Genomic DNA, 9,204 nt, shown 5'->3' with positions numbered 1-9,204 from the left:
GTTGTTATTTATCATCTCGATTAGCCGGATTGTAACCGCCATACTATTCCTTTTGTTGGATAAATTTTATTTTGCTCTGGGCTCTCAGCGATGAATTTCGGATTATGAATTTTAGGGGTGTTTCACAAACAGTTGGGGGTACTTAGATTTCATCTCGGCTTTAGGTTCCCAAGTTGCTTCGGGGCCTTTGTGAAACTTCCAATGTACTAATATCAATGGAATCTCCTTGTTTCTTATTGTTTTAATCTTTCGATCTGATATGCGTTCCGGTTCTTCAATGAAGCTTAATCTCTCGTTTATGCTTACCTCATCCAGTGAGACCACAACATCCTCTTTGGCTAAACATTTCTTTAGATTCGACACATGAAATGTATTATGAATCCCTTGAAGCTCATCAGGTAATTCTAGTCGGTAAGCTACCGCTCCCGCTCGATTTATAATTCGAAATGGTCCTATGTAACGTGGTCTCAACTTTCCTTTCTTTCCAAACCTAAGTAGACCCTTCCAAGGTGATACCTTCAACATCACTTTATCATCCTTTTGAAATTCAATTGGTTTCCACCTTTTGTCAGCATAGCTCTTTTGCCGATCCTGAGCAACCTTTAGTCGCTCTCTAATTTGGACTACCTTATCGGATGTTTGTTGGATTAACTCTGGCCCAACTAACTGCTTTTCCCCAACTTCTTCCCAACAAAATGGTGTCCTACACTTCCTCCCATATAACACCTCGAATGGTGCTGCTTGGATGCTACTATGGTAACTGTTGTTGTAGGCGAATTCTATCAAGGGTAAGTGGTTATCCCAGTATCCACCTAGGTCGATAACATACGCCCTTAACATATCTTCGAGTGTTTGAATGGTTCTCTCGCTTTGCCCATCGGTCTGAGGGTGGTAAGCCGTACTAAGCTTGATTCTCAAACCTAACTCCCGCTGAAAAGTCTTCCAGAAGTTGGAAGTGAATCGACTATCTCTATCGGAGATGATGGACAACGGTACTCCATGACGAGAGACAATCTCGTCGATATATAACTTGGCAAGTCTATCCAAAGTATATGTCTCCTTTATCGGCAAAAAGTGAGCGAATTTCGTTAATCGATCCACTATTACCCAAATTGCATCATGGCTTCATAAGGTCTTAGGCAACTTTGTCACAAAGTCCATGGTGATGTGATCCCATTTCCAAACTGGGATTTCCATAGATTGTAATTGTCCATATAGTCGTTGATGTTCTATTTTAACCTTCAAGCAAGTTAGACATTGTTCCACATAGTTGTCAATGGCTTTCTTCATCCCTGGCCACCAATACAAGGCTCTTAAATCTCTGTACATCTTCTTTGTACCCGGGTGAATTGAGTATCTTGACTTATGAGCCTCATCTAAAATCATGTCCCTACACGGTCCAACTCTTGGGACCCATATTCTACCTTGAAATCGTTTCAGCCCTTGGGTGTCATCTACGAGGAATTGTGCTTGACCCACGATCCTCTCAGTCTTTTGATTCTCCCTCATTAAACCGTCCTTTTGGGCCTCTAATAACTTTTCAATCAAACTTGTGGTGGCTCCTAAACTCATTGCCTTTATCTGGGTGGGTGCTACGTGATCCTTGCGACTCAAGGCATCAGATACCACGTTGGCTTTTCCTAGGTGGTAGCGTATTTCACAGTCATAATCCTTTAGTAGCTCCATCCATCTTCTTTGTCTCATGTTTAACTCTTTCTGATCGAAGAAGTATTTTAGGCTTTTATGGTCTGAGAAGATTACACATCGAGTTCCATACAAGTAGTGTCGCCATATTTTCAATGCGAACACCACCGCCGCTAGCTCTAGGTCATGAGTTGGGTARCGTTTTTCGTGATCTTTTAACTGTCGTGATGCATAGGCAATCACTTTCTCTCGTTGCATGAGTACACATCCTAATCCTTGATGAGATGCGTCACTATATACTACGAAGTCCTCTCAGCCTTCAGGTAATGATAAAATTGGGGCACTGCAGAGTCTCTCTTTTAAGATCTGAAAAGCATCCTCTTGTGTYGGCCCCCACACATACTTGCTTGACTTCTTCGTTAAGGATGTTAGAGGGAGGGCTATTCTTGAGAAGTCCTTTATGAATCTTCGATAATAACCGGCCAATCCTAGGAAACTCCTTATCTCCGTTGCTGATCTTGGAGTTTCCCATTTCATTACTGCTTCCACCTTGCTTGGGTCCACCATGATACCCTTTTGGTTGATCATGTGCCCGAGAAATTGTACTTCGCGAATCCAAAACTCGCATTTGGAGAATTTGGCGTACAATTTCTCTTTTCTTAGTAACTCCATTACTGTACGTAAGTGACACTCATGCTCTTCTTTGTTTCTTGAGTATATGAGAATGTTATCAATGAAGACGATGATGAATTTGTCTAAATAGGGCTTGCATATTCGATTCATCAAGTCCATGAATACCGTGGGGGCGTTTGTCAAACCGAAAGGCATGACCACAAACTCGTAGTGCCCATAACGAGTTCTAAACGCCGTTTTTGGGACATCTTCTTCACGAACCCGCAACTGGTGGTAGCCTGAACGTAGGTCGATCTTTGAGAAGTAACTTGCTCCTTGTAGTTGATCGAATAAGTCGTCTATTCGAGGTAGTGGGTATTTATTCTTTATTGTCGCCTTATTCAACTCCTTATAGTCGATGCACATGCGCATCGATCCATCTTTCTTTTTCACAAATAGCACTGGTGCTCCCCATGGAGACGAACTTGGTCGGATGAACCCTTTATCCAACAATTCCTGGATTTGGGTCATCAGTTCCTGCATCTCCGATGGTGCTAGTCGGTAAGGTGACTTAGCAATCGGTGTGGCTCCGGGTGTTAATTCAATCCTAAACTCGACTTGTCTCTCAGGAGGTACCCCTGGTAGGTCATCAGGAAACACATCAGGGAATTCCCAAACCACTGGAACCTCTTCTATAGCTCCCTTTTTCCATTTTAGCATTTATGACATATGCTAAGTATGTCTCACATCCTTTACGAATACATCTCCTAGCTTTGATCACAGATATGAGGTTAACGTGATTGCCAGGCCGACTACCGTACACAGTGATCTCATTCCCTTCTTTATTTCTCACTCGAATTAGTTTCTTGAAGCAAATAATGTGAGCCTGATGTTTAGACAACCAGTCCATTCCTATGACAACATCGAATTCTCTAATGCCCATAGGCAATAAGTGGACCTCAAAATCTTGACCCTCAATTTCTATTGTGCAATTATCAAAACACTCTCGCACCATGGTGATGTTACCATCAGCAGTTTTGATCTCTAAGTTTTGACTAAGTAACATAGGTGACCTTCCCAATCGTATGCAAAACTTAGTGGAGACAAAAGATTTATTTGCCTCCGAAAAAAATAACACTCTTGCAGGTATTTTGTTGACTAGAAATGTACCTGTCACTACATCGGGTGTGTCCTTTGCTTCTTCTGCAGTCATCTGAAAGACTCGACCCTTCACTTTTGTCACATTCGGCTTCTTTCCGCTTGATCCTCCGAGCAACCTCGGTGGCTCCGTGTTCTTCTTGGGGCATTCCCTTTGGCGATGTCCAAGATCACCACACGAGTAGCAGATAGGTCTAGCCTTGCACTCTTTTGACATGTGCCCAGGCTTTCCATAAGTAAAGCAAACTCCCTTGCCATACCTGCATTCACCTGGATGGTTCCTTCCACATGTGGCGCAAGCAGTTATTGCCCCATTCTTTCCCCCAAGGACGTGAGTTCTCTTGAATTTTCCCGGGCCAGCTTGATTGATCTTTCTCTTCCTAGATGCATCCGGGACATAACTGTCCTTCTCAGCAAGGGTGGCCAGTTCTACCGCATCTTGAAAGGTAGTAGGTTTTTACATTCCAACCAGCCTCCTAAGTTCCCTTTTTAGTCCGTCAACAAACTGATTCACTTTCCTCATCTCGGTACTCACCTGGTTCTCTGCAAATCGTGACTTCTAGATAAATATCTCCACATATTTCTCTACAGTCATGTTTCCCTGTTCCAATTGTAGGAACTCACTTTCTAGTATTCTCAACTGGAGTGGTGAGAAGAACTTTTCGCTCATTAACTCCTTGAATTCCTCCCAAGTGAGGGATGCAGTCCCAGATAGCCCCCTAGTGGCTCTAACTGATTTCCACCATTGCAAGGCATTCGATTTGAACTTGGTTGATGCGAACTGCACCATATCATTTGGTGCACAATGACATGTCAGAAAACAACTCTCCATCTCGTCGAGCCAGTTCATAGCTGCTAGTGGTCCATTTTTGCCTTCGAAAACCGATGGACTGGTGCTGGTGAAAGATTTGTAACTACATCCCCTACCACTAGGTTTCTTAACCTCATTATGATCGAAGAGTGCCTCCCCATTTGACTCCTCATGATTGTGAGATTCATTCTTAGATGATTCTTTATCTTCATAGGTTTTACTTCTCGGAGGTTTGGTATGCTTCAAATGAGCATCAACCATCTTAAGCGTTGCAGTTTGAATGCACTCAAGCATTCCAGGCAAAGCAGCGTGCATACAACGTTCCATCTCCTTGGCGATGTTCACTTCTGGCTGTGCGAGCTGAACCGTTGGTCTATTGGGACCGCTCCGGCTTTCAGTTGGAGTTGAAGTCACACCCTCGACTCGATTATCTTCACGACCATTAACATTCATCGACCTTGTCACTCTCTTCGACATTCTATAGTAATGAACATTTCGACCATTAACATGCTTATGTATATTATTTTATTATATATATATATATACATATATTATGCGAAGAAAGTAAAATCTCCGTCTTTTTCTTCCTTGCTAAGTGGTTGGGACTCGTCTCCTTACTAACCAACTCACCATTAAGATGCACAAGGCATACATACAATTAATATTATCAACCAATTTTGCCAAATAGTATCATTCATGCAAGTATCATATATCGGTTTCCAAATAATTTAGGCCAAGTACCGCATACTATTGGTAAGGTACAATATACTTCTCATTCATCCTTGTAAAATTCGAGTCCTCATTAGTGCAATGTTTTCAGAGTCTTTGAGATCTGTTCATTTCTAACTGTGATTGATTATTTTCTTGCAGTTAGATATTCTATAACCTTCAAGTAAAGCTTAGGTCGGCAATTATGCATAAATTTATTATCACTTAATACACTTCTGGATGCTTGGGTCAAACATGAAAATTTTCATAACATAATGTGACGTAAAGTCACGTACCATGCATTACTTGTGAGAGAGAAGGTTGTTACAAAATTCCTATTACATCACAAAAATTTGGGATATGTTGAACAATTAGAACATGTCTCAAAATGTCAACTATCAAAAGTATCCCAAATGTACTAGATCAGCTAGGAAGTAATAGCTAAATATAGGAAATGAACCTTTATATATCTCTCTCGTAGACAAACCTCACCCCTAAGGCATATCCGGGAGGTATGGGTCCCTCATCCATTGGTCAAAAGTTACAGACGGTTGGGAGCGTCACAGAGTGCTAACTCTTGGACCCCTTTTGTAGCACTGGACCCAGGCGGCAAGGTACCCTTTTACCACACCTACATAATTTGCGGTTGCTCTTTTATAGAATCGAGACCTATCTCCAATACGCCTAGTCCAAGTCCTAGCGGCTATTCTCTGCTCTTGCGCTAGTTGCAACCTCAATATGTATCGTTCTTCCCGCAAGTTATCCCTTTCAGTCAGTGCCTTGAGGTGTGCCCTTTGCAGATTATCAAGTCATCATCTCATCTTCTCATTTTCTCTTAAGGATCGGGACAATCTATCCTTTGACTCATCAATTGTTCCTTGAAGGGCCACTATCTTTTCTTCCAAATTTGAGCGTGTAGGAGAACTTGGTGTGTACTCTTCGGATGGCTCATCCGAGGTTTCCTCTTGGATCGACTCCTGTGATAGCGTACCCCGCGGGGGTATTGGGTTGTCACTCGGAGTGCCTCGTCCCGAAGGGTGTCCCACGCTATGGCTCTCACTAGAACGATGACTACCCATCGATTCGCCGTTTGGCCTAACCCATAAGGTGTCCTCCCCCCTCCAGGCCCACGCTCGCGTCCTCTCCCCCGGTTGATGGCCCTAGTGTGTATCGTGTGCACCATTCTCCTACAGACCATAAGGAAAACACTACGTTACCTTTTGATAAAATATCAAACTTCCTTGTGATGCAAAAATGTAATACCCCAAATTCTCATGTTCTATAATCCTCATAGAGTTTAAGCTTAGGCTAAAAGAAGTCTTAACCTATTTCTTTTAAACTAAAAGCTCTGATACCAACTTGTCACGCCACGATATATATATATATATATATATTTATTTTTTTTTTTTTTTTCGAGTGCTGTGACGTCAATCCTTACAACTTAAGTCTCGAACAAAATGTGAACTTAAATTTCAACGCACATAATATGTTTAACATAATTCGTACATAATTGCGGAAGCGTAAAATACTTTAACCTAATCCATGCTAATTAAAATATCTAATCAAGCATAATTCAAAACATAGTTTCGTCATTCCTCGTTCAACTCGTCTACTGACCGTTGATACCTGAGATACATACATGTATAGTATAAGCTAAAAGCTTAGTGAACACAATATGGTTTCATGATCACATGCACACATAAAACAATGTTTAGCTTATTTTAATTATTATCTTCCAAGTGAGGCCTCGGCTCTTCACTTTTCTTTGCGTATGTGGCCTATTCTATGAACGAGGACTCCAAGACCTCGGAATTGCAAGCCCTCCTTTCATGTCCAACCCACCCCCTACGGTGGACGAATCTTGCCGAATCATACTAGTTGCATATCATTTATTTGCAATACTCACTCATTAATGCAAATCTCATCGTGACATGCAACATACATCTCATGCAAGTGACAACTTAAATCACATATGCATCATCGTCATTATTCACATACTTGAATATCATATTGATAATAATAAGTCATCATAATCTTTCTCATCAACATCACCTTTCATATCATGCATATATTTAAATATCATGCACATCAATATAATCAAGTTATATGCATATAAACATATCATGCATATATCATGGATAAAATACTTTTGTAATAATCATGTATATATCCCATAAAAATCGCATAATGTACTCACCTTGAATTGTTAACGCTCGATATGTCCTTTTCTTAAAAACGGCAACCTACATGATAATTTATACCATGATATCTCATTAACGTCTTACATTCTCAAAAAGTCAACAAAAGTCAACTAATGTAATTCGTCCCCAACCTAAAGTCAAACTTCGTATCCGAGCAACTTAATATGCCTCAAACAACTCTATTTGACCCATCATCAACATCCACATGGGTCAGACGTGTCAAAAGTCAACCCTTGGTCAACTCAGTCAACTCCAAGGAAGACCAGAGCCTCTGTGGCAGCCCGAGCCCCTCTGGTTGTATTGACTAGAGCCTCTGTGGGCGACCAGAGCCTCTGGTTGTATTGACCAGAGCCTCTGTGGGCGCATCGACCAGAGCCTCTGTGGGCGTAATGACCATACTTAGAAAATAATTCATCCTTAAGGACCAGAGCCCCTCTGGTCTCTCTTCCAGAGCCTCTGGCTTCACGACCAGAGCCTCTGGTTGGACTAATACTTAGGAAATAATTCAACCAGGACCAGAGCCCTTCTGGTCCTACACGGACACTTAAAAGCTAAGATTTGAGACCTAAGGCTACTAAGGCCTTACAGAGGACCTAACACGAAGCTAACCAAATAAGGAACATGGATGATAGTTGAGTGTTTTACCTCTAAACGCAGATTTCGGATGGGGACTTTGAGCTCCGATTTCTCTCCCGATACTTAATGAAATCTTAAGAAGTTTGAATGCAAACTGTAGAGCAAAATGAAGCCTATTTATATGCTGAGATTTTTGTCGCAATAGTTGAATAATCGAACCAATGGGGAGCTTCAAAGGAGAGGCCGGTATCGTATCTCCGAATTGCAGATATTTACAAAACAGGTCCTTCTGTTGGACCTGCTCGTCTTTGACCCGACAGTGGTCGTTTTCACACCTCTGCGTTGCAGGTCTAAAGCGTAGGTACAAAACAGACCCTTTGAGGTCTGGTGCAAAATTTTACATAACAGGTCCTTCTGATTTGGACCTGCTTACCTTTGACCCAACACCCTTAACTTCCGCGAATTTATAACTTTCACCCATGTCCCGATATTCTCTTTCACTTATGGTCCGAACTTTAAGCTTATTTTGAGATTTCGATAACTATTTCCACAACTAACTACATAAATATTTTAACACCTCAGACGAATTTAATAAATGAAAATTATCTATTTAATGACCCGAACGATATATATATATATATATATATTTAAAAATTTTGCGTTTCACATTAAGTACGTTTAAATAAAGGGTATTTTAGTCATTTTCGTTATTTTTAATTCCATATTAAAATTAAAAAAATATAATATATTTTTAATTTTTAGTTGTAAATCAAAATTCCTGAAAATGGTGAAAAACATGTCATTCATTTTCCGTTATACAATTAAAAGTTAAAAGTATTATATGGTTTTTTTTATTTTAATATAAATTAAGAAAATAATGAAAAATATTAAAACAGCGCTCATTTAAAACTGGATTTAACAGAATAAGTTAACGATCGTTAGATAGGGGAACTAAAGTAGTTAGAAATTAACAAATATAAAGGTCTAAATCCAAGTTTTTGAAATTTAAGGACGATATCCATTAAAAATTACAAACGTTGTCTAAGGGACTGTTTGACAATTATTGAATAGTTTGGTGATTAAGTGGTCAGAATGATTAAGAGGCTCTCATAATTTAGTGTAAAATGAAATATAATTGTTTAGTAATTGTGTACAATGAAATTAGGGCTCTTAATGCTTAATGGAGATCCAAGATACAAAATTATTCAGAATGTTTTAGAACCATTAAGAGACGGACTTTTTTTTTGTCAAACAAGATTCACCTCTTAACGATTCAGAAGTTGTCTCTTAATGGAATTATTAAGAGGTAAACAAACAACCCATAAATAAAATAATGTGATAAATTTGTAACCAAAATACAAAAMTAAATATATGAAATGGTAAATTATGGATCTGGTCCTTTGATTCTTGAGTTTTCATGGTTTTGGTCCCTTAGAACACTTTTACTCCATAAAAAAACGCTCTGATATGCAATTTTGCTCGCTTTTAGTTCCT

General features: G+C 40.0%; 1 pseudogene; it reads right to left on the bottom strand.

Moving 5' to 3' along the window:
• LOC112517728 overlaps positions 1–840 on the bottom strand; it is a 4,894-nt pseudogene extending 4,054 nt beyond the window's left edge.
• Positions 841–9,204: the final 8,364 nt, after the last annotated feature.

Source organism: Cynara cardunculus (genome assembly GCF_001531365.2).
Source record: "Cynara cardunculus var. scolymus isolate 2C chromosome LG 9, CcrdV1, whole genome shotgun sequence".
Taxonomy (NCBI): domain Eukaryota; kingdom Viridiplantae; phylum Streptophyta; class Magnoliopsida; order Asterales; family Asteraceae; genus Cynara; species Cynara cardunculus.
This window is presented reverse-complemented; position numbering and strand designations above follow the sequence as displayed.